Source organism: Pongo pygmaeus, chromosome 16 (genome assembly GCF_028885625.2).
Source record: "Pongo pygmaeus isolate AG05252 chromosome 16, NHGRI_mPonPyg2-v2.0_pri, whole genome shotgun sequence".
Lineage (NCBI taxonomy): Eukaryota > Metazoa > Chordata > Mammalia > Primates > Hominidae > Pongo > Pongo pygmaeus.
This window is the reverse complement of record NC_072389.2, coordinates 19,483,221-19,509,902: the sequence shown is the minus strand read 5'-3', so window position 1 is coordinate 19,509,902 and position 26,682 is coordinate 19,483,221. Positions and strand designations below refer to the sequence as shown.

Below are 26,682 nucleotides of genomic sequence, written 5' to 3'. Positions count from 1 at the left end.
ACCACTTAGGAGTCTCTGCTTGCTATTTGTCCTTCTAATCCATGTCAAATATTAGCTGTATACCATTTTGTTGGGCTATTTCCTCATTACCAAGGAGATTGATTCTTTTTTTCATATATGGTCTTTTATCTTCTGTTAAGCATATTTATGCTTACTTTCTTATTTGGTAATTGTGTGTTCATTCCTTTCTACTCTGCATGCTAATTTCCTTTGTACTGTGTATATTGCATATTTCTTTACACTGTGTTTCTTGTCTTTTAAGTCTCCTAAGTTCGATACATTAAAATTTGTCAGTCCCTTTTCCTTTATTGATTACCCTTCTTCTTATATAAAAAAACTGCTGAAACTGGCCACTATGGCAGGTGCTTGTTGTCTCAGTTATTCAAGAGGCTGAGACAGTAGGAGTGCGTGAGGCCAGGAGTTCAAAGCCACAGTGCGCTATGATCGTGCCTGTAACTAGCCACTGCACTCCAGCTTAAGCAACATAAAGAAATAATCTGGCCCATCTGTCAAATAAACATTGGCTTGTGAGTCTAAGTGTTCTACTTTTATCTTTCATATTTGAATCTATAGTGCCTTGAATCTTGTACAGAGAATAGAGGGGAATACAATGCATTTCCAATTAAATACCAATACCAATGAACTTTGCCCTAGGTTTTAAAGTACTTAATATTTCCCCCACTAGTCTACAGTGCTGGTTCTATCTTCAGTCAGCTTTCAGTATACATGCCAGCTGATTAAAGACTCTTCTTCTTTTTCTTCACCTGTTTGTTTGTCCCTACTAACTCTATGCTCTTCCATGTATCAGTTTGAAAATCCTTGATATGTAGGCCAGGCACAGTGTTTCTTGCCTGTAATCTCAGCACTTTGGGAGGCCGAGGTAGGTGGATCACCTGAGATCAGAAGTTCAAGACCAGCCTGTCCAACATGGCGAAACCTCGTTTCTACTAACAATACAAAAATTAGCCAAGTGCGGTGGCAGGCACCTGTAATCCCAGCTACTCTGGAGGCTGAGACAGGAGAATCACTTGAACCCAGGAGGTGGAGGTTGCAGTGAGCTGAGATCATGCCACTGCACTCCAGCCTGGGTGACAACAGCAAGACTCTGTCAAAAAAAAGAAAAGAAAATCCTTGATGTGTGTTAGGCAAGCCCTCACACTGTTGTTCAGAAGACTGACAATTGTTAGATATGCTGTTTTTATAGGTTTAGAAATGTAGTTTTTGCTGAGTACAAAAAACATTGGGAATTTATGGAAATTTATAAGGATATCATTTATAAGAAGTGGCATCTAGGTGACATTATTTTCTAAGAACATATTCAATCTTTTGATTTATTCCATTCTGCTTTGACATCAGCTAATAGAAATTTTCACATTGTGCTGTTTGCATCAGCAAATATTGATCATTAGTTTTCTTTGCTTCTTTTTTTTTTTTTTTTTTTTTGAGATGGAGTCTCACTCTGTCGCCAAGGCTGGAGTGCAGTGGAGCATTCTCAGCTCACTGCAAGCTCTGCCTCCCAGGTTCACGCCATTCTCCTGCCTCAGCCTTCCCAGTAGCTGAGACTACAGGCACCTGCCACCACGCCCGGCTAATTTTTTGTGTTTTTTAGTAGAGACGGGGTTTCACCGTGTTAGCCAGGATGATCTCGATCTCCTGACCTCGTGATCCACCTGCCTCAGCCTCCCAAAGTGCTGGGATTATAGGCGTGAGCCACCGCACCCGGCCTCTTTGCTTCTTGATTAAATCCGGTCTGCAGCAAACCACTTGTAAGCTTCTGATTATTCTCTCTTGATGTAATTCCATGCAATGGGCTCGATTTCTCAGTTATCAACTTGTGACAATACGTATAAAATGTCTACCAGGGAAATTAGTTAGTCAGTCCCCAGTGTTTTTAAGGGGTCGATCCCTTAGGCACTGCTGTGAGAATGGGACAAAATACATTTTCAGATGGAAAAAATATTTCATCCAATACCATATTGTTTGGATAAACTAATTATTAATTATAACTTTCTAAGTCTAGATTTTAGGAAACAAATAGGAAGACCAGAATATTGAAGATCAGTACAAAAATTCTTGAAGAAATCTAAGGTTGTCTAGACACAGTGGCTTATGCCTGTAATCCTAGGACTTTGGGAGGCTGAGGAAGGTGGTTGACTTGAGGTCAGGAGTTCAAGACAGACTGACCAACATGGTGAAACCCTGTCTCTACTAAAAATACAAAAATTAGCCGGGCATAGTGGTGCACACCTGTAATCCCAGCTACGCAGGAGACTGAGGCACGAGAATTGCCTGAATCTGGGAGGCAGTGGTTGCAGTGAGCCGAGATCATGCTACTGCACTCCAGCCTGGGTGACAGAGTGAGACTCCGTCTCAAAAAAAAAAATCTGAACTGATTTAAAATCTATAACTCATCTTAGATTCATCAGAAAACTGTGACACGGAATATCCCTGCCCCAAATTGCAGAGACAGAAAGATGCCTAAAATCATGACCTACCTAAGTAAAAACTTTGAGCCTTGAGCTCTGTGTGAACCACTACACAAGTAGGAAATGCAAAGTTTAATTGGCCACTTGTTCAAGGCTGAGTTTAGACAAGTTTGACAGTATCAAATAGGAGAGGACCCATTCACAGGGGTCCTCATGTGCTTATGAGTTTTACCTCCAGAAAGTATTCTAGGTTGAAAGTGAAGATCAGAGAAAAAAACCCTTTGTGCATCCTGCAGAGGTAGAGGAAAAGAGGAAAATCTGCCTGGGGAAAGGCAGCCATTTGAAATTATGTCAGTACCATGCTTTCCTGTTTTTTTTTTTTTCAGACGGAGTCTCACTCTGCCACAGCAGGCTGGAGTGCAGTGGCACGATCTCAGCTCACTGCAGCCTCTGCCTCCCAGGTTCAACCGATTCTCCTTTCTCAGCCTCCCAAGTAGCTGGGATGACAGACATGTGCCACCATGCCCAGCTAATTTTTGTTTCTAGTAGAGACGGGGTTTCACCATGTTTGCCAGGCTGGTCTTGAACTCCTGACCTCAAGTGATCCACCTGCCTTGACCTGCCAGAGTGCTGGAATTACAGGCGTGAGCCACCGCGCCCAGCCAGGAGCATGCTTCTTAACATGATATGCCTTTAAAATAACCTATCTTAACAAAACATAAGTGACTGGGATCCTACTAGAGCCCAAATGATCTCAGAAAAAGGAAACACCCATCGCCATTCCCCTCTACCCTTTCTGCCTCAACTGAGGTGGAAGGACTAAAAAGTACTTGTGAAAGTCACAGCCCACAGGCAAAGGCTCACAAATCATAAGGCCAATTATAGGACTATAGAATACGCTTATTCCCCACTAACTTACCAACAGCTTAATAGGGCCCCTATATAATTACAGGGGATTACATCTATAAGAATTTCATGCCTGAGACTATTAAGAATTTTCTAGGCTGGGCATGGTGGCTTACTCCTGTAATCCCAGCACTTTGGGAGGCAAAGGCGGGTGGATCATGAGGTCAGGAGATCGAGACCATCCTGGCTAACATGGTGAAACCCCGTCTCTACTAAAAAAAATACAAAAAATTAGCATGGCGTGGTGGCAGGCACCTGTAGTCCCAGATACTTGGGAGGCTGAGGCAGGAGAATGGTGGGAACCCTGGAGGCAGAGTCTGCAGTGAGCCGAGATCGCACCACTGCACTCCAGCCTGGGCGACAGAGCGAGATTCTGTCTCAAAAAAAAAAAAAAAAAGAATTATCTAGAGATATTTCAACAAATTGGATAACCTAGGTAAAATGGACCAATTCTAGAAATACGCAACCTACCAAAACTGAATAATAAATGAATAGGCCGGGTGCGGTGACTCACGTCTGTAATCCCAGCCCTTTGGGAGGCCGAAGCAGGCAGATCATGAGGTCAAGAGATCAAGACCATCCTGGACAACATGGGGAAACCCCATCTCTACTAAAAATACAAAAAAATAGCCGGGCATGGTGGCGCATGCCTGTAGTCCCAGCTGCTTGGGAGGCTGAGGCAGGATAATCACTTGAACCCAGGAGGCAGAGGTTGCAGTGAGCAGAGATGGCGCCACTGCACTCCAGCCTGGTGACAGAGCGAGACTCTGTCTCAAAAATAAGTAAATAAATAAATAAATAAATAAATAAACGAATAAAAAATTTGAACAGACTTATAACTAGGAGGGAGATCAATGCAATAAATCTAAAGCCTCCCAACAAATAATTACCTAGGACCAGCAAATAGTTAGGCAGCTACGTAGATGCTACTATTAAATGTTTTGTAGGTTAAAACTACTGTTAAAAGATAATCATATCTCAAGTGATTTTGAACCCTAAGTAACTGGATCTCCACATTGCCACAGTGTGGCAAAATAGTGCCAATAAAGCAACAGCAGCAGTTAAAACAAAATCACTCAGCTCTACTAGTTCATGGAAGAGTGAAATCTGAAATTATGTGTGGGGCCCATGTTTCACTCGTATAATTCGTAACCCAGGGCAGAGAAATTGCCCAAGTGAAAAATATGTAATATAAATAAGTATAATAATGATAATACTTTAAACAATTGATTATTTGTGATGACATAGGAGTTTGATTTTGAGCAATATTTCTGTCTGGTTCATGACGAGGTACTGCTTTAGTTCCTTTACATGGCCATGGAGCATACTATGAGAACAGCTCTGGGAATGGTCGGGAGAACCTTCCGTAAGCCTTGGTTTCCTCTTTGATAAAGCAAAGACAGTGCAAGACTCCTCGTGCAGGGTGGTAAGATTTAATGAGCAAAGGTGAGGCAAGGATTCCGCATCGAGCAGGAAAGGCACTGGCGTCCAAACAGCGGCCCTGCTTCACAACCATGTGCTTGTGCTGTTCTCTGGGAGTGGTGTAACAAACCCACAATATCATCACAGTATTATTAGGATGGCTGGGAAACGCCAGTGACATCCATGCACATACAAAACCAAAGCTGAATGCTGGGAGAGCCTGTCTGGCCCGGTCCGGGCCTATCTAAAATCTCCACAATGACAGTCACACTCTTGTGTTACACTATTGTCATACACACCTGCCTGAGAAAATCTTTCATCTCAGCCTTTCTTGCTTTTGTTTTTGCTGGTGGTGGTGGCAGCTGGCTGGGTGGGTAGGTGGGAGGGTCTCTTTCCCGGGGCAGCACAGGATCCAGAAAGCTTGGATATTGCCAGGGGAAGACGTCACATGACATGGGCTGTCCACCTCATGCCCACCAGCAGCTGACACCTCCACATCCAAATCTGCCTGGTCCCTTGAGGTCAGGGAGCTTCCGTTCTAAGATGTGATGAACTGTGACATTCATGGCTCCCCATAGAGTATACTCCAAGATGTTTACCCTCGTTTTAGTTATCTGTTGCCAAATAAAGTTTGTTGTTTTAAGTCAGTAGGTTTTTGGGATGGTTCATTACACACATCCCACTACTGGGCATCTACCTGAAGGAAAAGAAGTCATTATATGAAAAAGACACTTGCACCGGTATGTTTATAGCAGCACAATTCACAATTGCAAAGACGTGGAACCAACAGAAGTGCTCATCGATGAACAAGTGGATTAAAAAAAATGTGGCATACATACACCATGGAATACTATTCAGCCAGTCAAAGGAATGAAATAATGTCTTTTGTAGCAACTTACATGGAGCTGGAGGCCATTATTCTAAGTGAAGTAACACAGGAGTGGAAAACCAAAAACTGGTTGTTCTCATTTGTAATAGAGAGCTAAACTATGAGTACACAAAGGCATGCAGACTGGTATAATGGACTTCAGAGACTCAGAATGGGGAGGGTGGGATGGGGGTTAAGGATAAAATACTACACATTAACTACAAAGTACACTATTAGGTACAATGTACACTATTCAAGTGCACTAAAATCTCAGAATTCACTACTCTATAACTCATCTATGTAACAAAAACCTCTTGGATCCCAAAAGCTATTGAAGTAAAACTCAATTTAAAAATTGCTTTGTAGGGTGCAGCACCTGGTAGATGATCTGATGGGCTTGAGAGGGTTCTGTGTCCTCAAAGGTTGATGAATGCTACATTGTTTCTACCCTTCTTGGACGTTGTTCAACATTTACTAGCAGAGTAAAGGCTCTTGAAATTCCTGCAAAAAAACAAAACAAAGCAAATTCTTTTTTTTCCTTTGAGAGTCACTCAGGCTGGAGTGCAGTGGCTTGATCTTTTTTTTTGAGATGGACTCTCGCTCTGTCGCCCATGCTGGAGTGCAGTGGTGCGATCTCAGCTCACTGCAAGCTCCACCTCCCGGGTTCACGCCATTCTCCTGCCTCAGCCTCCCGAGTAGCTGGGACTACAAGCACCTGTCACCACGCCCAGCTATTTTTTTTGTATTTTTTTAGTAGAGATGGGATTTCGCCATGTTAGCCAGGATGGTCTCAATCTCCTGACCTTGTGATCCGCTCTCCTTGGCCTCCCAAAGTGCTGGGATTACAGGCATGAGCCACCACACCCAGCAATGCTCAGCTAATTTTTCTATTTTTAGTAGAGATGGGGTTTCTCCATGTTGGCCAGGCTGGTCTCGAACTCCTGACCCCAAGTGATCCACCCACCTCAGCCTCCCAAAGTGCTGGGATTATAGGCGTGAACCACCCTGCCCAGGCAATATAGCTTTTTAGAACAATAATAATTAACATCTTCATAGTATTGAGTTTTTAACCATGAATGTGATATAACTCTCCGTTTATTTAGGTCCACTTTTGTATCTTCATACATAAATTTGGAATTTTCACTCAAAGACATTGAACTATCTGCAGTCATTATGGCCCCTTAATCTGTCTGTGCTATGGGAAATGTTATCTTTTCTAAATATTTCTTTTTCTATTAGTTTGTTCTTGGTTTATAAGACCAATTAATCTCTGTACTGATTTTGAATTCAGAAAACTTGCTACACACCTAAGATTCTAAAGGTGTGCATAGATCCTTCGGTCTCTGAGAACACAATAATGTCATCTGTGAAACAATGACAGTTTTGTATCTTCCTTTCCAGTTTTAAGTACTTTTGTTTATTTTGTTTGTTTGTTTTTGTTTTCCTTTTGGTTTTACTGCCCTTACTAGGACCCTCATTATAATGTTCAGGAGAAGTTGTAACTGCAAGAACCCATGTATTTTGCCTGAGCTAAAATGAATTTTTTTTTTTTTGAGGCGGAGTCTTGCTCTGTCACCCAGGCTGGAGTGCAGTGGTACGGTCTTGGCTCACTGCCAGCTCTGCCTCCTGGGTTCACACCATTCTTCTACCTCAACCTCCCGAGTAGCTGGGACTACAGGCACCCACCACCATGCCAGGCTGATTTTTTGTATTTTTAGTAGAGACAGGGTTTCACCGTGTTAGCCAGGATGGTCTTGATCTCCTGACCTCATGATCTGCCTGCCTCAGCCTCTCAAAGTGTTGGGATTACAGGTGTGAACCACCATGCCCGGCCTAAATGAAATGTTCTTAACACTACACTGTTCAGTATGATATTGATGGTAGGACTCTGGGCAGGTACCTTTTTTAGGTTAAGGCATTTCCTTTCTCAGCCAATGGAGGCTGAGGCACAAGAATCACATGAAGCCACCATGCCTGGCTATTTTTTTTCGTATTTTTAATAGAGACAAGGTTTCACCATGTTGGGCAGGCTAGTCTCAAACTCCTGGCCTCAAGTGATCTGCCTGCCTCGGCCTCCCAAAGTGCTGGGATTACATGCATGAGCCACCACACCCAGCCGCATTTTCTTTCTACTACTAGTTTGCTGAGTTTCTTTTTGAATCATGTTAACTTTATATGAGTTATTATAAATTACATTGATTGACTTAAATGTTATACAGAAAAAGCCACATACACAAAGGAAAAATATGTATATATAATGAACTGTGTCTCAGCTTCAACAATTATAATCACTTGACTAATTGTTTTCTTATACATAAGCTATCCACTTTTTAAATTTATTATTTTAAGTAAAATCTCACATAGTACAAAACTTTACCATAATTTCATAGTATGATTTGCTACCATATAATTCAGATAGATAGATAGATAGATAGATAGGATGGACAGATACATAGCTAGATATAGGTATAGATAAAGACAGAAAACTACCATGCTATTAGCACAGCTAATAAATTAATTGTTAAAAGACTTAATACTTCCAGATATCCATTGCATACTCAAATGTTGTGATTTACTCAAGAATTTTTCTTCAAATCAAAATCCAGTCACGGTACACAGGTTTATCTAGTTGTGCCTCTTATAATTTTTTTATATTCTGGCAATCATTCTCCTTTATTCATGCCATTTTTTGTCTAGGAAAGCTGGATTGTTCTGTAGACAGTTCTACACACTATGTTGTGCTTATTGTTTCTTCAAGGTGTCCTTTTACACATTCCTCACACAGAATTACAGTGGAGGCAAAAAAGGAGAAAGTCCTACCAGGGAGAATGGGGCTCAGAGACTTCCGATTCTGCAGAGAAGTTAGTAAATTGTTATGAGGTCACATATCAGGACAATCTTTCACAAGCCTGGGGAGGCTCAGAGACTTCCTGTTCTGCAGAGCAGTTAGTAAATCATTATGAGATCACATATGAGCACAATCTTTCACAAGCCTGGGGACAGAGAAAAGAAGCAAACTCAGCAAATCTGTGGCTTCTTGCAGATCCAGTGTTTCTTCCAATAGTGCTCACATAGATCTGTGAGCCAGGAACCAGACTTCGCCATGTAGACACATTCATATGTATAAGATTTTTCAGGCTGCCAATTACTGTGAAAACATGAACTAGAATTAGTTATGTCTCCAAATCACAAGCAGGGACAGGGCACACTAAGCCATGCCTAGCTGGGTCCTCACCATCAAGATCCCAGAGGAAGATCTGTCCACCAGAGTGAAGGTCCGACAACTTCTTGGATTGTTGAGAAATCCCAATAAATAAAAAATACTCGCTATATTTTATAGCAGAGTTTTGAGCACAGTGAACTATTGACATTTGAAGCCATATCATCACGTGTGTGAGGGGCTGTACTGAAGGGTAGTGAGCAGCATCCCTGGGCTCCACCCACACGATGCCAGTGCATCCCCATCCCCATCGAGACAACCCAAAATAGTTTCAGACAGTGCCAAGGATCCCTAAGAGGAAAACCATCTCCTGTTGAGTGCCACTGTCTCATAGCAATCATCTCATGCAAACTCTTGCATTGTACGTGATACAAATGAGGCTGAAATAGATAAGTGACCTGACAGCTCTGGATCCCTGGGTCTAAGTTTGAGGACATGAGGCCTTTCGGTATCTGGCATACAAGAGGTGCTAAATCTGTGGAATGAGTCCCTGCCCTCTTTCTTAAGTTGAGCACCTGCTGCATACCAAGTGTTCTGATGGGTACTGGAGATATGTAGGTATGTAAGAGACATGTAGGTGTGTACCCTCTCTCCCCTCAAGCCGCAGCTTGTCTGGTGGGTAACACGTGCATAAGCAAAGGAAGATCCTAATAGAGATAGAATCACAAAAATCTCAATAGAGTGTGGCTGGGACAGTAGGAGATTCTCGTTAATTCATGCTGGGCACAGGATGGCTCTTCTACGAAAGTCATGTTGCAGTTCACCAGACTGAAAAGAAAGTGTCACAGGCAGATGGCACGGCAAGAGCAACACCAGAATAAGACGCCAGTCAATGTAGATGGCACGGCAAGAGCAACATCAGAATAAGACGCCAGTCAATGTCTTAAAAGAGGATGCATTCGGCACTTAGCTGGTGTAAAGAGGCAGACAGCACGTGGGAGGGTAGTAGGTGAGAATGTCAAGATCGGTGGTCACCAATGTGTGGGTGCTGAGCGGTGCCATGGAAAACAGTCTGGACTTTGTCCATGTATGTTGGGTGTTTGGGTGTTTTCTAAGCCATGTCAAAGACACATTGTAGAAAGATGGCACCGTGGGCTTGAGTAGAACATAGGTTGAGAAGGGTAAGACTAGATCTACAGCAATTGATCAGCCCAGAAACCTTGAGCCTTGATCTGAAGTGGAAGCAATGACATGAAGACTACCAGAAGTTCTCAGGAGAGGTCCTGCAGGCTGGGGTGAAATTCTTGGAAGGTGCGTGGAAATCAAGGAAAGCTCAAAGACAGGTGATAGCTGGTCTAGGAGGGTTTTAAATGCCATGCTGAAAAGTTAAGAGTGGATTCCCCAGGCACTTTCTTCCAGTGTGCTCATTAGGAGCTCTAGATAACTCCAGAGGCAGTCTACTTCTTAATAAGCCTGGAAATCTCACATTCTCTACCCTCCTCCAAAAAACATGCTCTCCTCTTTAACATGTTTACAGGTATTGTGATGATCTTGAAAAATGAATTCTTATTTGATATTGTTTAATCTATAGTTTGCAAGCATGTGCACACACTCACACAAACACACATGCTTGCAACTAACAAATAAAATTAAGCATCAGAACCATAGATAAGTAGTTTGGTTTATAGCAAACTAGAATGGAGGCTGGGCATGGTGGTTCACACCTGTAATCCCACCACTTTGGGAGGCCAAGGTGGGCAGATCGAGAAGTCAAGAGATCGAGACCATCCTGGCCAACATGGTGAAACCCCGTCTCTACTAAAAATACAAAAATTAGCCGGGTGTGCACCCATGGTCCAAGCTACTCATGAGGCTGAGGCAGGAGAATCACTTGAACCTGGAAGGCCGAGGTTGCAGTGAGCCGAAATCACGCTACTGCACTCCAGCCTAGTGACAGAGCGAGACTCGGTTTCAAAAAAGAAAGAAAGAAAGAAAAAGAAAAAGAAGAATAGAGATAGTGGAGAAACCATCTAATGGATGACTATCTCCCCAGCTCCAGAGGGAATCTGATTGGGGCTGAGGGGCTCTGAGTCCCCACACATATACTCACATGAAGGTGAGGGCTGAGCCATCTTACTACTTATAGATGCCTTTTGAGTATCCTTTCCTAGGGCCAATTCAGTAGGCAACATCTTTAGCTAGACTCAAGGAATTCTAAATGGAAAGAGGGTAGGTTGAGTCAAGACATATGAGACCAGACCTAGATGTCCCCACAGGCAGGGAGCATTGTCCAGTGTAGCAGTTGCATACACTGGATGAAATCTCTGGATCAATCTTGTTTCCAACCTGACCATGGAATATATGCCTAGTAAATCATGGCCCCTGTGATCCTCAGGCTTTTCATCTGTAAAATGGGGATACCAAAGGTAGATGCCTTCCAGATGTTTCTGATGGTTTAGTGAGGGAATAAGAGCATGCTATGGATGAGTGGTAGTGAGGAGTATCATTCAAGGGCATGGAAGACAGGGCAAGGAATTTGGGCTGTGCTCAGAAGCAACAGTGCTGGCAATCAAATGGATTCCACTGACAAAGGCGCAGTCCTGCTGTATGTGGAGCCTGGTGCCAGGCACTATGGACTCAAAAGCAAGTAAGATTCAGTCCTTGCCCGGGGGATTCCTCATGTGTGGGGTAATGGTGCCATATCTGCAAGTAGAGTCCAGAGTTAAGGAGATCAAGGGAAGGATATTAATGGATGATGTTTGAGCTGCTTATGAAATAGTACTAATCATCCATGCAGATTAAAGGAGAAAGGGCATTCCAGAGAGACGGCAGTGTGAATAATTGCTCAGAAGCCAGGCACCAATGAATAATGACCACTCTATGTCCTGAAGCCAATGTAAATTACAAAGAGTAGAATGAAGAATTTGCACTCGTTTCTACAAGGGTCAGGAACAGGAGCTTGCAATGTCTTGAAAAGTCCCTAAAATGCTCCTTCTCTCTTCCTACTTTCTCTGCTTGGCTGTTGATGATGGCCAGATGACCTCCCTCCTCAGCACAGTGATCCTTGGCTGGGAACCAGGTGTGTGTGTGTTTGTGGAAAAGTTGTAACAGGAGCCCTCAAATGCCAACCAGGCTGTCGGGCAGGGCTCACAGGAGGATGCTGCAGAGGAAGGCAGGTCAGTTCTTCTGGGGCTGGGAGCTGCACCAGCCACCAAACTGAGCCTCCAACAAAGCAGGATGATTTCAACCTGACCCACAAGCTGCATCCTTCACACATTGCCATGGGGAGCACATGAACTACCCGGGCATCCATTCCAGGGTGGACATGATCAAGGCAGAATATTGAGGAAGAATAACTCAAACTTTATGTCAGCATCAACTGCGAGTGGGGGCTTGGTTAAAATAATTCTCATAGAGGCCAGGCACAGTGGCTCATGCCTGTAATCCCAGCACTTTGAGAGGTGGAGGTGGGCGGATCAAGAGGTCAGGAGATCGAGACCACCCTGGCTAACATGGTGAAACCCCATCTCTACTGAAAATACAAAAAATTAGCCAGGCATGGTGGCGGGTGCCTGTAGTCCGAGCTACTTGGGAGGCTGAGGCAGGAGAATGGTGTGAACCCGGGAGGTGGAGCTTGCAGTGAGCCAAGATCACACCACTGCACTCCAGCCTGGGAGATGGTGAGATTCCATCTAAAAATAAGCCCTCATAGATTCACAGGCAGCAAAACCTACTATTGTCAATACTGTGAAGAGCAACATCCCATCCTCTCCCAACTCTCATGCCCCCTCACTCCACCCCACCTCATGCCCCCTTACCATCTGCCAGAACATTTCTCCCCCAAAAGTGTCTCACTTATGTCCAGCATCTGCCAGACCCTGTAGAGCTAAGTGACCTATGGAGGAAAAATGGTCAAGACCTGGAGAGGGGAAGGGGCGGGAGGTGGGGAGGAGGCCCACCGTTTCAATTCACACTCACACTGGGCATCCAGTGACTTCAGTTCCTGCTGCATCTTGTACATAAACTACAAGACTGGGGGGATGGGAGGATAAAATGATACACTCTAGATCTTTAAGTTACTGGGTTATTTTCCTACCTCTAATATCTCCTGGCTAGGGTAGGGAGAACAGTTTCTTCCTAAAATCATTATGTCCTAAAACAGGCCAGCCATCCCTTCCTGCTCATCACTGACAGGCCCTCCTCTGAGGATGGCAGGATTAGGAGGGGCCTGGTGCCTTCCCATCACCCATTCCCACAGGCCTGGCCACCTTACCTTGAAACAGGACCACACCAAGGGTAAGGACCAAGAGAAGCAGGATCAGGGTCATCATCAAGCAAAAAAACTTCCAGGGATCATCCTGCAACAGCTTTGGATCTTGCTGTGCTGTGAATAGAGTCAGGATCAGTGCACACAGGCTCAGAAAAGTGCTAGAAAGGTCAAGACCTCTAGGACAGTGGAGGAAGAAACCTGAATATCTCATCACCGGAGTGGTGAGACAGTGAGAGTGGCCATTGGCATTGAGGAGGGGATCCAGGGGTTATGAGTATCCTAACCTTCCTCCACCCACAGCACGCTTAGAACACTAAAGTGTACACAGGACCAGCACACCAGGGTGGATCCATCTACTCCTGCCCCAAGCTTCTCGACTCACCTGGCTCCCTGGGCATGGACAGAGCGCTTTCCCCGACTGGTATGAAGTCCTCCGCAGCCTCCAGCCCACAAGGCCTGCTTTCTACCATGGCTGCACCTTGTTCTGCTCAGAGCTGCCCACAGCCCTCAGGGTTATTATTGAAGTCCACATCCCATAATAGGAAATGCCCACCCCGAATAAACCGTGCTACATTTCCATCCTGACTCAGCAAAGTGCCCAAGATCTCTAGATGACTTATCACCAATTCATGTCTTAAGGTTATGACATCGACATCTGGGAGAAGATATTTTGCTCCAAGTATACTCTCCAAATTTTATTTCTAACTCGGTGGGGACAGTAAGCACCCCAGGAATGTGCCTCGGGGCCCCTAGTCCATTTGTCTTCTAGGCTTCTGGTCACATCAGTTTCTGAAGATCTTGCAGTTTCTCAGAGATAAAACTGTTATTTCAACATAGGAGTCACTCCTATAATTCTTCTCCCTCCTCGTGCCAAGCAGTTCAGGGCCAGGCCCCCTCGGCTGGGACAGGGAGGGGCTGCTTGTGGACACAGAAGGCCTTGGGGCCCTACTGAGTGGGCTGCCTCACAGTGTGGTGTTTGGTGTCCTTCACTGCAAGGTGAGGCTGTGTCCTCCACCTCTCGGGGTGTCTCTGATCTGGGGGTCAGATGCCAGCACTACGTAGCTGGAGTTAGGACCCAGCTGGCACTTTACCCCACCGTTGTGGGAAGGCAAATCACACAGGCATCACCACGTGTGTGCACCATAGCACCAACCCTGTGTGCACAGCTGGACTGTGGCAAAGTGACTGGAGATGTCACCGGCACCGCCAGTCATAGCTCGGCCCCCGTTCAGGGAGTCTTCTGCCTAGGGCCTGGCTTAGCCGCTGTGATGCTTCCTGCAACCTGGATCAGCACACCCGCACTGCATGGCACCTCTGCTGTTTGTCTGAATGCATCACTGGGTGCTGGATAGTACCCCATCATGTGAATGCCACAGTTCACTCCAATAGTTGAGAGTTCATTTTTCAAAAGTGGCTGACACTCGCACACACACTTTTCAGTCCTGACTCACTGCAGTGCCTGGTGCAGAACAGGAAGCAAACCCTTGCTGACCCCAAACCACCTGCTGCCCGATGCTCGCCCACACTCATGGATGTCAGTGTGCCAGCAGGGGCCTGCCCCTATCGGACTGTGGAAGGAGAGAGATGCTTTCTGCTTCCATTTGAGTTGCTTGTTCCCACAGCTGCCTGGCTCAGAGCTGAGGGGTCCCGAGCAGCCCCTACTGGGTGCTGGGCTGCCTGTCGTGGCCCATAGTCTTCTCCCTGCATGGCTGTCTTCAGTAGGTGCTGTCACTCTCTTGTCCTACCAGGGACAATGAGGTCTCAGTGAGTAGCAAACAGAACCCAACTCCTCATATAACTCAGGGAAATTGACCCCCCTGAGCATTCCCTCACCCTGGCCCAAGCCTCTCCTCAAGCTTCCACCTCTCCCCAGGAGCCCTGAGACCTGCCTGGCCTCGAACATAGACCTGAGATCCAGGCTGGGTGGATTTTCCTTCAGGCAGATCGTGCAGAAGAGCTTGCAGTCACAGATGACCATGGATGCCTGCTGCCATCCCTTCTTCACCACAGTGGGCTTCGGGACCTGAAAACAAACTGTCCACATTCTACCAGGCCAGGGAGGCCACTGGGCCCCATTATACTCATTCACAATCTCCTTCTAGCTGCCAGAGACAGTGCTCCCTGTGCCCCGCCCAGGCTGGTGGCAGACCTGTCTGGACAGAGATATGTTTGCCCAGGAAGGCTCAGGGCAGTGCCAGGGAGGGGCCTGTGCATGGCAGCAGGTGGTAGAGGGGAAAGGTGGCAGTTCAGCCAGTGGTAGGTCTCCCCATGCAGGGCGCCATGACACACACAGCTGGACAAGCATGTAGAGAGCGGCACAGCACAGTGGCCTTCAGACACCACTGAGTTTGGGAGCCCTGATGCTCAGCCCAGGAGGCAGGGAGCCCAGGAGCCCCAAACTTCTGTCAGCAAGCTTCTGCCTGGGGCTTCCAGAGCCCCATACCATTCAGAGCAGCAGCCGCACCACCCTGACACCCTCTGTGCCCAGGAGGGGAGGCCTCCCAGGGCTGGCAGCAGGGTTGTTTGCCATAGCACTGGGACTGTTTGTAAGAGCAGTTGGGCGTGGTTATTGGTTATTACACCTCACAGTCACTGAGGGCTGATCGAATGGAAGAAAACCTGCATTTCCACACCTTCCCACCTTGGCGTGGCCTCTGTAGGCTGTTCCTATGACTCACTGTATGTCCCTGCCACGAAGCCCTTTGGACTGCTCAGGAGGGACTGGGCACACCTAGGAAGCACCGTCTGTGCAGGAGGACATATGGCATGCAAAGAAACACACTAGAAAAGAGAAAGAACGCCACCCTCAAAGCTTGCTTCTTACAGAGGAGAAGCCACTGTGAAACGTACGCGCTGAGGAGGCAATTCAATAATTACCAGGTCTCACCAAGAAACGCCCAGATAGTTGGGCGTGGTGTCTCATGCCTATAATCCCAGCACTTTGGGAGGCCAAAGTGGGCAGATCACTTGAGGCCAGGAGTGCGAGACCAGCCTGGCCAACATGGCAAAACCCTGTCTCTACTAAAAATACAAAAGTTAGCAGGGCATGGTGGCCCGCACTGGTAATCCTGGCTACTTGGGAGGCTGAGGCAGGAGAATTGCTTGAACCTGGGAAGTAGAAGTTGCAGTGAGCCGAGATAGCGCCATTGTATTCCAGCCTAAGCAATAGAGACAGACTCCATCAAAAAACAACCAACCAACCAACCAACCAACCAAAAAACCCAGATATGCAAGAGGGTAAAAATAGCTTGTAGAACACAAGCTACACAAAAGCACAGGAATTTGGGTGTTAGATAAATTTTCAGCTTGCTCAAAGGAGCACCCCAGGGCAAGGGGGGGCCTTGTAAACAGGAAAGCATTCCTGCAGAAGCTCGCTTCCTGTTATCCCTGCAAGCCTGGGGCTCTCCTATGTGGGTGAGCTTCCAAACCTCCTCACAGCAACCAGCCTGCACATTGATTACAGGTCAGTGGTCACAGTGACATGCACAGGTCTTGGCAGCCAACCGAAATGCTCATGAGTTGAAATAACAAAAGAAAATGCTTCTGCTATCACGGAACATGAAGGAAAATACCACAGCTGTTCTTGCAGAACAACTCTGCCCACTGACCCATAGTTAGGAGTGTGTGTCCCGAGCCAGCACAGGTCTGGGCTCCAGCCCCAGGACAGTCAGGCAGCACTGGGTTACCTCAGGCTGGTTACTCATCTGTAGAATGGGGCCAGCACTGAGGGAATATGATCATACCAAATCCAAGCACAGGGCAAGAACACAAGACAGAATCTAGAAAATACTCATAACAATGACTAGAAGCAGAGGCAAATAATCCTGAGTATCTCTAGATGACTTTTTTTTTGTTTTTGTTTTCATTTTTTGTTTTTGTTTTTTGTTTTTTTTGAGACAGAGTCTCACTTGTGGCCCAGGCTGGAGTGCGGTGGCGTGATCTTGGCTCACTGCAACCTCTGCCTCCTGGGTTCAAGCAATTCTCCTACCTCAGACTCCAGAGTAGCTGGGATTATAGATGCGCACCACCATGCCTGACTAATTTTTGTATGTTCATAGAGAGGGGGTTTCACCATGTTGACCTGGCTGGTCTCGAACTCCTGACCTCAAGTGATCTGCCCGCCTCAGCTTCCCAAGTGCTCGGATTACAGGCATGAGCAACTGTGCCCAGCCTTCTAGATGATTTGACAATAGAAGATTTTCTACAATTATTTTCCTCTCTGATTTTATAGAACAGCCATGGACTGTACAATTTGTAATTATTCTCAATAGATGACTCGGGTCAGCCCCAGCAGCACACCAGAGCTCCCGGTGCAGCAGAGATCCACAATTCCAAAAACCTTGACTTAGCATTTGTAAAAATAAACCTGCCAACCGGGCTCATGCCTGTAATCCTAGGACACTGGGAGCCCAAAGCAGGCAGATGACTTGAGGACAGGAGTTCAGACCAACCTGGCCAACCTGGTGAAACCCTGTCTCTACTAAAAATACAAAAATTAGCTGGAGGTGGTGGCACATGCCTGTAATCCCAGCTACTCAGGAGGCATAGGCACAACAAAAATTACTTGAACCTGGGAGGTGGGGGTTGCAGTGAGCCAAGATGGTGCCACCGTGCTCCAGCCTGGGTGACAGAGCGAGACTCTGTACTAAACAAAACAAAACAAAACAAAAACTGGTGAAAACAATCACCTATGCAGTTGATGGAGCTGCAGCCAGAGAATAAACAAACATAAGCTTCATTTGGTCAGGGAGCACTGGTACCAAAAAAGAGGTTGGCTGGGCTGGAACACCGTGCTGGCAGAGCTGATGCTCTTTCTGGCTTGAGCTCCTGGCCTCCTGGAGGACCAACACCAACTGGCTCTTGTGGCCACATTTTTGGTTGGGCTGCACCTAGAGCAGCCGTTGCGCATGTGACCAAGAGACTTGCAAGAAACATCTACAGGAAAACAGTTCACCATAGCAAAACCCTGGAAAGGCCCACTCTCCCTCCTCAGGAAAATGGACACATTATGATTCCATTGGCAATGGAGAAAGACCTAAGGCTGAACGGAGAAGCATGCTGCAGATTAGGCAGGGCTGCCTGCTTATAAAGCTCAGATGTAGCAAAAACCAATACTGTTCTCAAGAAAACACAGATAGGAGTGAAACCATTTGAAAGAAGTAAGGGAGTGATCAACACAAACTCCAGAGAGCAGTGGTGGGAAGAGGCTGGGAAAGATGGGCTGGACCATCATGACTGTGAGTGACACAAGAGCACTTTGCAGAGCGGCTGCTGGGTCTCAAATATGTTAATCACATAAACAAGCTCTCAACTTGGACCCTGACTCTACAAGAGTCTGAGTTCAAAAGCAAAACCCTTAATTAGTCTCACACAAATTCTTTCTTCTTTTTTTTAGAAGCATACTATAATAATTAATTTTATTATGAGTCCTTGCATTAAACCAAGAATGGGCTTTGAGTCTGTGAGCCCAAATTCACATATTGAAGAAGACAAAAGCAAATTGTGATCCATGTACCCGGATGAAAACTAAAGGCTCAGAGTTAATCTCATTGTAGTTTTAAAATTTCTACAGCCTACACAGCTCAGTAATCACAGATATTTTAGGTCCTTCTGGATGTCCCACAGGGTATCTGTACTTTTCTTCTTCTTTTTTTTTTTTTGAGACAGTCTCGCTCTGTTGCCCAGGCTGGAGTGCAGTGGCACGATCTCAGCTCACTGCAAGCTCCGCCTCCTGGGTTCATGCCATTCTCCTGCCTCAGCCTCCCGAGTAGCTGGGACCATAGGCGCCTGCCACCGCGCCTGGATAATTTTTTGTATTTTTTTTAGTAGGGACGGGGTTTCACCGTGGTCTTGATCTCCTGACCTCATGATCCACCCGCCTCAGCCTCCTAAAGTGCTGGGATTACAGGCATGAGCCACCGCGCCTGGCCTGCACTTTTCTTGAGCTGAGCAAACTCATCATCCTTTAGCTTCTGGTTGATAATGCTGGTTAATTCCCGAGTATTGAGGATACATGGAAGGCTCTGGAAGACTTCATTCTCAATGCCCTTCATCCCCTTCATCATTGTTCATTCTGGATGAATCCTGGATAGATTTTTCAACATGGATTCAACAAGATCAGCTACACTTAATCTAGTAGCCCAGTTGGTATATCCTTTTGGCTTGTTGACCTCATAGGCACTTTCAACCACCATCTTATGCACTTCCTTCCAAGTTTCACGATCATTGTTGGTTCCCATTTCTGGATTCAATTCCTGGAGAGAAGCACCTGCCATGTTCACACCACTCTGAACAACAACACTTGAATTACCATGTTCTCCCAAAATCCATCCATGGCAGCTGCTGAGATGAATGCCAAGTTTTTCAGCCACAAGGTGGCAAAATCTAGCAGAATCCAAATTATACCCACTTCCAATCACAAGGTGCTTGGGTAATCCACTTAGTTTCCAGGTAACATAGGTAAGAACAGCCAATGGGTTGGAAATCACAATTATGATGTAATTAGAACTGTACTTAATGATCTGAGAAACAACAGATTTGAAGGCATTAACATTTCTCTGTACCAGATTGAGACGACTCTCCCCCTCTTGCTGATGGACTCCTGCAGTTACTGCTACAATCTTTTAATTGGCAGTCATAGAATAATCTTTATCTGCCACAATTTTAGGTGTCTGAGGAAATATACTCCTATCTGCAGATTGATCCATCATTTCTCCTTTAAGCTCGTGTTCCAAAACATCCACAAGAAGAAGTTCATCAACCAAAGACTTTTCCAGATGCTGATAGCACACACCACACCCATTTGTCCAACACCCAGTACAGTGATCTTATTGTCTGGGACTGTTGCCTCTTCTACAACTGGTGCAATGAGTTTTTCCTTAAGAGTTGCCATTGTGCACAGGAGACAGAAGGCTCTGAAGACTGCTGTAATAGTTATGTGGAGAAGACAATGTCAGCTACATCAAAATATTGCTTATCTCATCTCTAGCTGGCATGGCAGCCTGTGGTTGAAACAATAAACAGAGGCCATGTCTGCATTAACAAAACAAAACCCATCCTAGTACCTAGGACTAAATGCTCACTAAGCTTGAAACTTAGGGTCTTGTCACAACTGGAGATTTTATGTTCTGTGTTGATGTTTATACAAAGAAAAAAGGGGGATGCTCCAGGAGAAGCCAAGATCAGTACAAAGGATCAGGAGCCCTGTGTGTACCACCGTGCACAGCTCTCCAAGATGCATCTGTGAAAAAGACAAGGTTCAGAACTGCATACTCAGGATAGCAGCATTAATGCTAGGGAAATAATTCTCACCCACAAGCCACATGGTTCTGTAAGGCTGTCTAAGTGCAAAGAGATAAATGGAAATACATTTGGAGAAGGTAGCTGATACATACAATACAGTGGTTACCACTGGAGAGAGGAATCTGGTTTTGGGAGTGAGAAAAGGGGACTGGGGAAATTGAACACTGAACACTACCAAATAAAACGCATTAGTTGCCAGGCATAGTGGCTCATGCCTGAAATCCCAGTACTTTGGGAGGCCAAGGCGGGCAGATCACTTGAAGTCAGGAGTTGGAGACCAGCCTGGCCAACATGGCAAAACCCTGTCTCTACAAAAATAAAAAATGAAATGAAATAAAATAAGCCAGGCATGGTGGCACACACCTGTAATCCTAGTTATCCAGGAGACTGAGGCAGAAGAGTCACTTGAACCCAGGGGTCGGAGGTTGCAGTCAGCTGAGATCATCCCACTGCACTCCAGCCTGGGTGACAGAGTGAGACTCCGTCTCAAAAATAAATAAATAAATAAATAAATAAATAAATAAATAAATGCATTTGTGTAGCATTGATATAATCAAGAAAAGGCAAGGTTCTGACACCTTCCTGAATTACACATCATTCTCAACAAATTCAGAACAGAACATGAGGGTCTTTACTGTGTGTATGTAAAAATGAGTGAGCTCATTTTACTTACACAAAAGTTATTTTCTAAAACTAAGAAGGCATCTCAGGTGAAATCAAGGCTCCTACCTTTGGTTCCTTCAAAGTCAGGGCCGGTGTAATGGGCAATAGCACAGCAGGTGACCTCTGCAGGGGTTGATCCATGTCCAGGGAGATGAGCAGGACAGGTGAGCACTGGCCCATTTCAGCACTGCTCTGAGACATTAGGACATTAGACCCCATATGGGATTCACTTCTCTCTAGAGTTCATTCATCATGAACAGTTCTGCATTTCTAAATTGCTGCAATGTTGAGACATCTGCAGAGGCCTCCCTCATCTAGCTGAGGGACTGACAGTCATTCTCAAAAGGAGGTGGGCTTGCATGCCTGGACAGAGGTCCTCACTGCAAGCTGTTACACATGGGCAAGGTGAATGGCTTCTGGTCACCAAGGGCAGCTGTGTCACCTGGACATGAGGGCAGACCTCAGGTGAGAGCATCAGCAGAACAACGCTGTCTTACTTCCTGTGGTTCTCTGCTCGCAGCCACAGGAATGGATGGGGATGCTTCTGGCTTCAATGCTTGTGTTTATTGCTCACTGGCTGAGCTGGTCTGTGATAACAAGGAAAGAAATAGTGGGATGAAGACATATTCCACAGGATTCACTCTCCTTACAAGTTCTTTACTCAAAAAGTGCACTCTGTCTGGCCTGAGGTTCCCATGGTTCTTACTGCTGGATCCTATCACCTCTCGTGTCTCTACACAGATGCCCACTCCACTCCCAGCTGGCCACCTGCCCTAGCACCACTGCCCTTGGCATCCAAGGCTGGAGTGATGACCGCATGAAAAGGTGGAGTCCGACAAATCACAGTGATCACCAATGGCAAGAGGTCACCTGGCCTCACCTGTAATGCACAGCCCTGACCACACACCCTCTGGCATGTGAGTTTATCCACAGTGGAACAAAGCTGACATGAGACAATTTTACCCCATAACTTCCTCATGTGGCATCCTGCAGTATGCTAGCATTATTAACACTGGAAGTTCTTTTGAAGATTTTGAAAATTTTGATTGTCATGAAATTTTTCCAAACTAGTTTAGAACATGTTTCCAAACACGAACGTAGGTTCATGGTATGGATTTTTAAATTGTATCTAATTTAAGTCACATTTCAATTCAAATCTAAATCTAAAACTGATAGACCTTGGCTGGGCATGATAACTGATACCTGTAATCCCAGCACTTTGGGAGGCTGACGTGGGTGGATCACCTGAGGTCAGGAGTTTGAGACCAGCCTGGCCAACATGGCAATACCCCATGCCCACTAAAAATACAAAAATTAGCCAGGCATGGTGGTGCATGCCTGTAATCCCAGCTACTCGGGAGGCTGAGGCAGGAGAATCGCTTGAACAGGGAGGCAGAGGTTGCAGTGAGCAGAGATCACGCCATTGCACTCCAGCCTAGGCAACAAGAGCAAAACTCTATCTCTAATAATAATAATAATAATAATAAAACTGATAGACCTGGTGATTTCAGGTAATTAGCACCTTTGTTTTTGTTTTTGTTTTTTTGAGATGGAGTCTTACCGTGTCACCGAGTCTAGAGTGCAGTAGTGTGATCTCGGCTCCCTGCAAACTGCACCTCCCAGGTTCAAGCGATTCGCATGCCTCAGCCTCTCAAGTAGCTAGGATTACAGGTGCCTGCCACCACACCCGGCTAATGTTTTGCATTTTTAGTAGAGACGGTGTTTCACCATGTTGGCCAGGCTGGTCTCAAACTCCTAACCTCAGGTCATCTACCTGCCTTGGCTTCCCAAAGTGCTGGGATTACAGGCACGAGCCACCATGCCCAGCCCTGTATTTTAATTTTGAAATGAAGTAACATATTTTATCTCTTTAATAGGGTTTTTTTGTTTGTTTTGTTTTGTTTTTGACAGAGTTTTGCTCTTGTCACCCAGGCTGGAGTGCAGTGGCACCAACTCAACTCACTGCAACCTCCGCCTCCCAGGTTCAGGTGCTTCTCATGCCTCAGTCTCCTGAGTCTCTGGGATTACAGGCATGAGCCACCACACCCTGCTATTAAATAGGTTGTTTTTATTCAGTTAAAAGATGCTATTCACCATGGGCATAGTGGCTCATGCCTGTAATCCTGGCACTTTGGGTGGCTGAGGCGGGTGGATCACCTGAGGTCAGGAGTTTGAGATCAGCTTGGCCAACATGGCGAAACTCCATCTCTACTAAAAATACCAAAATTAGCTGGGTGTAGGGTTGGATGCCTATAATCCTAGGTACTCTTGGGAAGCTGAGGCAGGAGAATCACTTGAATCCGGGAGGACAAGGTTGCCATGAACTAAGATCGTTCCACTGCACTCCAGCGTGGGAGATAGAGTGAGACTTTGTCTCAAAAAAGAATGAAAATACAGGCCAGGTATGGTGGCTCAAGCCTGTAATCCCAGCACTTTGGAAGGCCGAGGCGGATGGATCATGACGTCAGGAGATTGAGACCATCCTGGCTAACATGGTGAAACCCTGTCTCTACTAAAAATACAAAAAATAGCCAGGCATGGTGGTGGGCACCTGTAGTCCCAGCTACATGGGAGGCTGAGGCGGGAGAATGGCATGAATCCGGGAGGCAGAGCTTGCAGTGAGCCGAGAATGCTCCACTGCACTCCAGACTGGGTGACAGAGTGAGACTCTGTCTCAAAAAAAAGAAAAAAAAAAAGGAATTAAAATACAGTCATGCATCATGTAATAATCAGAATACACTCCGAAAAATCTGTCCTTGTGCTAGCACCCTCGAGTATACTTACACAAGCCTGGACAGCAGAGCCTGCTGCAAACCCAGGCTATGAGGTACAGTCTATTGCTTCCAGGCTACAAGCTTGTGCAACATGGTACTGTGCTGAATACCACAGGCAGCTGTAACACAGTGGTGAGGACTTTAGGGTCTAAACATAGAAAAGGTACAGTAATAATACTGTATTGGCTGGGCATGGTGGCTCACATTTGTAATCCTAGCACTTTGGGAGACCAAGGCGGGCAGATCACACGGTCAGGAGATCAAGACCATCCTGGCTAACACGGGTGAAAACCCATCTTTACTAAAAATACAAAAATGAGCTGGGTGTGGTGGCACACACCTGTAGTCCCAGCTACTCGGGAGGCTGAGGCAGGAGAATCACAGGAACCTGGGAGGCGGAGGTTTCACTGAGCCGAGATCGTGCCGTTGCATGCCAGCCTGGGCAACAGAGTGAGACTCTGTCTCAATAGATGAATGAATGAATAAATAAATATAACTGTATCATAATTGTCTAGGACCCCTGCTGTATATGCAGTCTGTCCTTGACTGAAACATCTTTATGCAGCACATGACTGTATTTCAAAAAGAAACTAAACTTCTAAGACTCAAGAATGAAAAAATTACAATCTGCATACAATGTGATCACTCAGACTTATTTTTTTATTTTTATTTTTTTAGATGGAGTTTTGCTCTTGTCGCCCAGGCTGGAGTGCAGTGGCGCGAACTTGGCTCACTGCAACCTCTGCCTCCCGGGTTCAAGCGATTATCCTACCTCAGTCTCCCAGGTAGCTGGGATTACAGGCCTGCACCACCACATCCAGCTAATTTTTTTGTATTTTTAGTAGAGACACAGTTTTTCCATGTTGGTCAAGCTGGTCTCGAATTCCTGACCTCAAGTGATCCACCCTCCTCAGCTTCCCAAAGTGCTGGGATTACAGGCATGAGCCACTGTGCCTGGCCTTAATTACTTTCTCATTTTCAGCATCAGTTTCTTGTTTTCAAACAGCTCTGCTCTTTCTTGTGCATATTTATCTTTCCTCATATCTACTGCCTCCTCCATCTTATTATGCCTGCGAAGATGAATGAGATAAACAGTTTTAGGGGCTCATAACTTCACTAATATTCATATCTATGGCGTGGGCATAAGCTTTTATTTTCTGTACTGAGGAACACGTGAAAACCTACTGCTCTCCTTTTGACATTTCTAATTTATCTTTTAACATCAAGATTTCTCTCTTCAGGACCAACTGGTGGCTTTCTGAATCATGCACCTCCTTCAGGTTTTTCACTGCTAGCACATGGGAGGCCTCATGTCTGACCAATTCCTCTTCATAAAATAAGGTGTTCATCTCAAGCTTGCATTTTATTTTGGAAATCTACTGCAGATGCTCTAAAGAGGCACCTGGTCCCGGGCCTCCTTGCTTCACCTGCAGAGGAAGGTTAACATAAAGTGATGAATCTGTGTGTCTTTGGGGTTCACACTTTCCTTTTATCCCTGGCAAGTACAGACACCTTCCCAAGGACTATTTGCATGCCGGACTACCCCGAATGATGTTGCTGACCTGGATAATGAGATCCAAACTCTAGGGGCTGCCTTGCAGGGAGACATGCCCAGATCTTCCGGGGACCCCAGAAGCTTTGTCCCACCCTCTGTTCATTCATCCATGCAACACTCTTTTGAGGGCTGACTCTGTGCCCAGCTGTCTTCTGGTGACTGGGGTGTCTGCTCTCATGGGTGGGGGTACTGACAGCCAACCAATAAAGGAGCAGATGAGACACAAACACAGGCTGAGTCATAAGGAATGGAGAGCATGCCTGATGGTTATGGACAGCATCTATGAGGTGGTCACCTATTAAGTGAGGTATCAGGCCAGGGGCAAAGAACAAGGCCTGGGTGAGGGGGTGAGGTGGGAATGTACTGCAGGTGCTCATGGCACAGAGAGAGGCCAGTGTGTCTGGAGCAGTGGTGAGGAAGGTGTGGGAGAGGTGCTTCCAGGCTGCTGGAGAGCTGTGGAGTGATGAGGGCCCTGGCTGTGAAAGTGACATGTTCTGACTTCAGCCTGCCAAGCTCACTCTGGCTGCCATGTGGAGAGGAGACTCAAGGGCCAAGAAAGGGGCATGGAGGCCCAGGCACCAGCATGTTGAGGTCCAGCCAAGCTGAGCTGCTGGTGGCTGGACCAGGCAGCAGCAAAGACGACAGAAAGGAACAGATATGTTGGGCACATGTGCTAGAGGAAGAGCTGACAGGTCACTGAGGCAGGAGGAAGAGGTGAGACCCATCACACCCTCCTCACACAGGAGGAGACACAGGCCACATTACACTGCCAGGAGACCCGTCCACTGATCCAGGCCATGCTACACTGCCAGAGACCCATCCACTGACCCAGGCCACGCTACAACTGCCAGGAGACCCTTCCACTGACCCAGGCCATGCTACACTGCCAGAGACCCATCCACTGACCCAGGCCACGCTACACTGCCAGGAGACCCGTCCACTGACCTAGGCCACGGTACACTGCCAGAGACCCGTCCACCGACCCAGGCCACGCTACACTGCCAGTAGACTCGTCCACTGACCCAGGCCACGCTACAACTGCCAGGAGAACCGTCCACTGACCCAGGCCATGCTACAACTGCCAGGAGAACTGTCCACTGACCCAGGCCACGCTACACTGCCAGAGACTTGTCCACTGACCCAGGCCACGCTACACTGCCAGAGACTTCCACTGACCCAGGCCACGCTACACTGCCAGAGACCCGGGCCACGCTACAACTGCCAGGGGAACCGTCCACTGACCCAGGCCATGCTACAACTGCCAGGAGACCTGTCCACTGACCCAGGCCACGCTACACTGCCAGAGACTTGTCCACTGACCCAGGCCACGCTACAC

General features: G+C 46.3%; 1 pseudogene; it reads right to left on the bottom strand.

Annotated features, from left to right (window-relative positions):
* Positions 1-18,920: 18,920 nt before the first annotated feature.
* LOC129043992 (L-lactate dehydrogenase B chain-like) lies at positions 18,921-19,944 on the bottom strand (annotated as a pseudogene).
* Between the last annotated feature and the right edge of the window lie 6,738 nt (positions 19,945-26,682).